Below are 6,389 nucleotides of genomic sequence, written 5' to 3' on the forward strand. Positions count from 1 at the left end.
TGGTCCCGTATTGCAGTAGATTTCATCACTGACCTTACTAACTCACATAAGCACACAGTCATTTTAGTTGTGGCTCACCGTTTTTCCAAAGCCTGCTGTCTGGTTCCCCTAAAAGTACTTCCTACTTCCATGGAAACCGCCACTCTATTGGTGGATTATGTCTTCAGGAACTTCGGTCTGTCAGAAGACATAGTGTCTGATAGGAGTACACAGTTCACTTCTCAGCTGTAGCAGTTCTGTGAATGTATAGGTGAGTAGAGTCAGTCTCATGTCAGGATCCCACTCTTAAGCCAATGGCCAAGTGGAGTGGGTAAATCAGGAAATAGGATGATTCCTGAGAACCCACAGAGAGAGTTCATTGTCTGGGCTGAATATGCCCAAAATTCCTTAACCCATTCCTCTGCCAATCTCAACCCTTTCCAATGTGTACTGGGCTATCAACCACCCCTCTCTCCCTGGTCAGGAGAAAGTTCGGACATCCTAGCAGTCCACAAATGGTTACACCACTGCAGAGAGGTCTGAGAAAGAGCTCATGTCAGCCTCCAGAGAGCTATTCGATGCCAGGAACACCTAATAAACCATCAGAAATGTCCTCACCCTCCATATCAACCAGGCCAACTGGTATGGCTCTCCACACAAAACATAAAACTCAAACTGCTATGTAAAAGTCCCAGATTTATAGAACCATTCAAGGTGTTACATCAAGTTAACCCAGTCACCTATTGACAACAGTTTAACCCCCATTACCGCATTTCACTATCCTTCCACGTCTCCTTCCTCAAACCTGCCCACAAACCGTGCAAAGCCAGCATGCATGGCCCGTGGAGCCCCGGACCCAGAGCCTTCCTCCCCAGGTGAGTCTGAGAAAGAAACTAATCCCCTGTCTTCCCTATCTCAGCAGATCACCAGGGAAGGGAGTTTCGGACGGGAGCAGAAAGAGGATGACCAGCTGAAGCACTGCTGGGTCCAAGTTCTGCAGGTAGAGGGAGTAGCAGCTTCCCACGGCGTATTTCCTTGTCAAGGGTGGATTGCTGTACTACCACACCGAATGCCATGGGGAGCCATGTGACCTGTTAGTAGTCCCTCACTCACGGACCACCCTCCTCCTGCATCTGGCCCACACGCATCCACTGGGGGGCCATCTGGGCCCATGCAACACCCTATAAAAGCTCAAGGATTGGTTCACCTGGCCTGGAATGCAGGCAGAAGTCCAAGCCTTCTGCCGGGCCTGTTCCAGGTGCCAACAGACAGCCCCCCAGAAGCCAGCACCAGCCCCTCTCATTCCACTCCCCATTATTGGCGTCCCCTTTGAGCGTCTCGGCATGGACCTCGTCGGGCCTTTGCCGAAGTCAGCCCGAGGTCACTAATATATCCTCCTGATGATGGATTATGCCACCAGATACCCCGAGGCAGTGCCACTTTGAAAAGCTACCTCCCGCAACATTGCCAGAGAGCTCCTCATGCTCTTTAGTCATGTGGGAATCCCCAAGGACATCCTCACTGATCAAGGTACACCTTTTACCTCACGACTAATGGCAGATCTGTGTTGGCTCTTACAGGTCAAACACCTGAGGACATCCGTGTACCACCCACAGACTGACGGGCTGGTAGAACGATTCAATCAGACCCTCAAGAGGATGCTGCTCCGGGTGGTAGATGAGGAGAGAGGGACCAAAGAGACCAGCAGCGAGCCTACAACCGGCCAGCCCAGCCCCGGGAGTTTCGGCCCGGGGACCAAGTAATGCTCCTAATCCCCAATACCGCCTGTAAGTTCCTAGCCAAGTGGCAGGGCCCCTACACAGTCCTCGAATGGCTGGGACCTGTAAACTACCGCCTCCAGCAGTCAGGTAAGCGTGCAGACACACAGTTATACCACATCAATGTCCTAAAAAGGTGGTTGCTGGCCTAGTCAGCTGTGTCTGCATTTGCTTCTGCCACCACAGACCCCCAAGAGCGCACCTTAGTCAGGAGGGGAGAGGAGCTCTCGCCAGCCCAACAGCAAGATCTCACAAAGCTCATTGACCAGTTCACAGACGTGTTCTCGACCACTCCAGGGCTCACGCAGTTGGTGCAACACGAGATAAAAACCCCTCCTGGAGCGGTGGTCCATCAACGGCCGTACAGGGTCCCCGAAGCCCGACGCCAGGCTATAGAAGAAGAAGTGGGGCAAATGCTAAGAGATGGGGTCATTGAAGAGTCCACCAGCCCACGGTTCAGCCCCATTGTAGTGGTGCCCAAGCCGAATAGGTCCCTCCGCCTTTGTAATGATTTCTGGAGGCTCAACCAAATCTCGGAATTCGATTCCTACCCCCTTCCCCGGGTGGATGACCTCGTGGAGAGACTGGGAAAAGCCTGGTTCGTTTCCACCCTGGACCTCACCAAAGGCTACTGGCAGGTGGCCCTAGCCCCAGACGCCAAACCCAAAACCGCCTTCACCACCTCTGGAGGCCATTGGCAGTATCGAGTCCTGCCCTTCGGTCTTCACGGGGCCCCAGCTACATTCCAGCGTCTTATGGACGTCGTTCTCCGGCCCTATAAAGCCTTCGCCGCCTACCTAGACGACATCCTTATCCACTCCTCCACCTGGTCAGACCACCTCTTCTATCTGAAGGAGGTATTGAACGGCTTCCGGAAGGCAGGACTGACGGCCAACCCCTGTAAGTGCCACCTGGGGCTGACCGAGGTACAGTACCTGGGCTACTGCATCGGACGGGGGCTGCTACGACCCCAAGAAAAGAAGGTCGAGGCCATCAAGGAGTACCCCCGGCCCACCACCAAAAAACAGGTATGAGCCTTTTTGGGGTTGGCGGGGTATTATAGACGAATTGTCCCTAACTTCTCCTCTGTAGCCTCCCCCCTCTCAGATCTCACAAAAAAGGGCCAACCGGACTGGGTGCTCTGGACGGAAGAAACTGAGCGAGCCTTCCAACAGCTGAAAACAGCACTCACCAGCCACCCAGTGCTCCGAAATCCTGACTTCAGCTTCCCCTTCACCCTTCATACTGACGCCTCCGAGACAGGTCTCCGGGCGGTTCTGTCCCAGGTATTTGAAGGGGAAGAGCATCTGGTCCTCTACACTTCAAGGAAGCTAACCCCCGCTGAGAAAAACTACGCTGCAGTGGAGCGAGAAGCCCTGGCAATCAAATGGGCTGCAGAGGAACTGCGCTACTACCTGGCAGGGCGACACTTCACGCTGGTCACCGACCACGCGCCCCTGCAATGGATGGCCAAAGCCAAGGACACTAATGCACGGGTAACTAGATGGTTCCTCTCTTTGCAGGACTTCTCGTTCCAGGTCCAGCACAGAGCCGGGAGCCAACATGGGAATGCGGATGGTCTCTCTCGTGCCCACTTTCTCTGGGCCCAAAGACCACCAGGTGGGGGCTCAGGGCTAAGGGGGGGGCCCTGTGACGGCGCTGCGCACACCACCGCACGCATGCAGAAGAGAGTCGCTCCTTGCCCCCTCCCTTTCCCTGGAAAACACAAGCTGCAGTGGTGCAGCACCCTGGACTGCGGCGCCCACGTAGACTGGAAGCGGATCTGCACCATGGCTAGCGCCGCTAAATTGGAGTGCAGGGCGGAGCAGGAGAAAGTGCGCCAAAATGCTCTGTGCCAATCAGAGGCGCCGCTGGACTATTCACCCTCCAGCAGAGCGACACAACAGAGAGGCTGGCCCCGCCGGCCCCAGAAGGTAAGGGAAGCCCCCTGCTGGACTAACAGGGACTCTGTGCTTTGTTTAATAGGCAGCTTGGCCTAAAGCAAGGCCTCCTGGATCTGTACCAGCTGTCTCCAGCCATTTTCAGCCTTTGCCAGGACCCCGCTGCTGCCTTCAGCCTTTCTTGGCCCAGGCCCCCTCCTACGCCCCTTCAGGGAAGAATCGCCTTAGTTGGCTATTTTTGCTGTTTTTTGTTCCCCCCTTTTTGCTCTCCAGCTAAACTGAGTTCCTTTTCTTCCCTACTTTTTGGTTGAGTAATTAAAAGCTGGTGTTGACATGCTCCCTGGCTCTGTGTGTTGTTCTCTGTCCCCGCTCAGTGTGCTACGATATATATATATTACTCACAAAAAGTTAAGGATATTTGGCTTTTGGGTGAAATTTATGGAAAATGTAAAAAGTTCACACTACAGTGATATTATATCATGAAAGTAGGGCATTTAAGTAGAAGCTGCAATGGTGATTTCCTCATCTCAAACAATTTATTGAAACAAAATCCAACAACAGTGGTGGGTATACCACAACAAAAAATCTCAATGTCTCAATAATTTGTCATGTGCCCTTGACCATCAATTACAGCTTGACAACGACGTCTCATGCTGTTCACGAGTCGACTTATTGTCTTCTGAGGCATGGCATTCCACTCTTCTTGAAGGGCGGCCCTCAGGTCATTGAGGTTCTGGGGTGCAGGGGTGCATTTTAGGTGCATCCTGAAATTTCACCCGAAAGCCATATATCCTTAACTTTTTGTGAGTAGTGTATATATATATAATTTTACATCATTTTCTTTTCTTTTACTCTTTCTTTCTTTCTTTCTTTCTTTCTTTTGGTTAAATACCTACACTTTAACTGTTTTTTGAACTGCTGGGACAATTGAACAATAAATAAAATAAAATGTCAAAGATTTTTTAAAAACAATAAATGATGCCATTATACTGAGAATACCCCCCCCTCAAAAAAAAAACCCCAAAACACTACTTTTTGCAGCTGATTATTTTTCTACAGCAGTTCGTCTTGAAGTGTTTCACTCTTCTCCTACCACAGCATATTGACTATTATAACATTTCTAATTCATTAAAGAAAACAATTTCACATATCATATCATATCTTATCTTATAGGAGATAATATGAAAGAGAAAATAGAGAAAAAATGCAATATGAATCAGAACTATAGATATTTTTAGTCGAATTAATACTGATTGTGTTTCAGTGCAGTGAGTGGAACAGAGTGATGACAGTCAAATGCAATGCAAAAATCTGCCAAAAAAACCTCAAAACCTTTTCAGTGGGACATGTGGCCCTTGAAATTACTGTATAAAATTCAACACTATATACACTATGCTGCCAAAAGTTTTGGGACACCCTTGGAAATCATTGAATTCAAGTGAATTCAGTCAAGTTCCTCCACCCCAAAATCACTCATCCATGTCTTTATGGACCTTGCTTTGTGCACTGGTGTGCAGTCATGTTGGAACAGGAAGGGGTCATCCCCAAACTGTTCCCACAATGTTGGGAGCATGAAATTGTCCAAAATGTCTCGGTATGCTGAAGCATTAAGAATTCCTTTCAATGAAACTAAGGGGCTGAGCCCAACACCTGAATTCAATGATTTGGAGGGGTGTCCCAAAACATTCGGCAATATAGTGTACGTCTAATGTTTGTCAGTGTTTATCTGATTGTTTCATTCATACAAAATGTGCCATGCTCAGTAGTCACAATAATAATAATAATAATAAAGTCTTTAGAAAATACCCCAAAATTAAGCTTTAGGTTTACATGCACGCCAGTCTTTTGTACTGCAGACCAGTTTAATGGGATATAAATATGAATCCCATTGTTCTGTCTCTTTTACAGCATATTTCAGGAGATGAGCGTAGGGAATAAGGAAGTGCTTTACTCCTTTTTTGTCTCTATATAAACCTCTAGACAGACAGAAGGACTGCAGATGAGGAAAGATGGGATTTGGATTCGTGATATTTTTGCTCAGCTCTGCTCTTTTCAGGCTCAGCTCCGGATTTACAACACGTAAGTAACTCAAATGAGAAAAAGCTTTAATTTCTATGAACCTTTTGAGTTCTGAGCTCCTTGCTTTAAACTTTATTTCCATAACTCTAATTTCTGAGATTCTGTTCATCTTTATGTTCCATAAAATTAACTTAGATATTATGAACGTTATGGAATAAATCACTGTGTCATGCCGTAGTAGGAAAATAGTCAGCACTGTGTTGTTGTGATGAAGTGAAGTCACAGAAGATGATTATTTTCCTGTTTCAGCACGTCTCAAAGTGTGTTATTCCTCTTATACAGCACCAACGTTTTTTAATTCATTAAAAAACATTTCATACTTTTTATCCATTAATAGTTACTTTGTTGAACATTCGTGAAAACAAGTTCTCATATATGCTGCAGAAACTAGAACACCAGCAATTTCTTTTTTTTCCTCTATTTCTCTTATATTTACATCACATGTTACATTATATACCGTAACCGCAGGTCTGAGAGTTTTATTTTAATACATTAGTGTTTCTGTAGTAGCAGCCCGTTCACTGCAACTTCTAATGTTAATGCAGTCAGTCAATGTTTTTTCCATAGTGAAGAGATTTTTATATAATGTGTGGAAGGAGTATCCAGAGTTAGTGCTTTGTAACAAGCTGTAACTTATTTAAGTTTTCCAACA

Source organism: Hemibagrus wyckioides, linkage group LG09 (genome assembly GCF_019097595.1).
Source record: "Hemibagrus wyckioides isolate EC202008001 linkage group LG09, SWU_Hwy_1.0, whole genome shotgun sequence".
NCBI classification, from domain to species: domain Eukaryota; kingdom Metazoa; phylum Chordata; class Actinopteri; order Siluriformes; family Bagridae; genus Hemibagrus; species Hemibagrus wyckioides.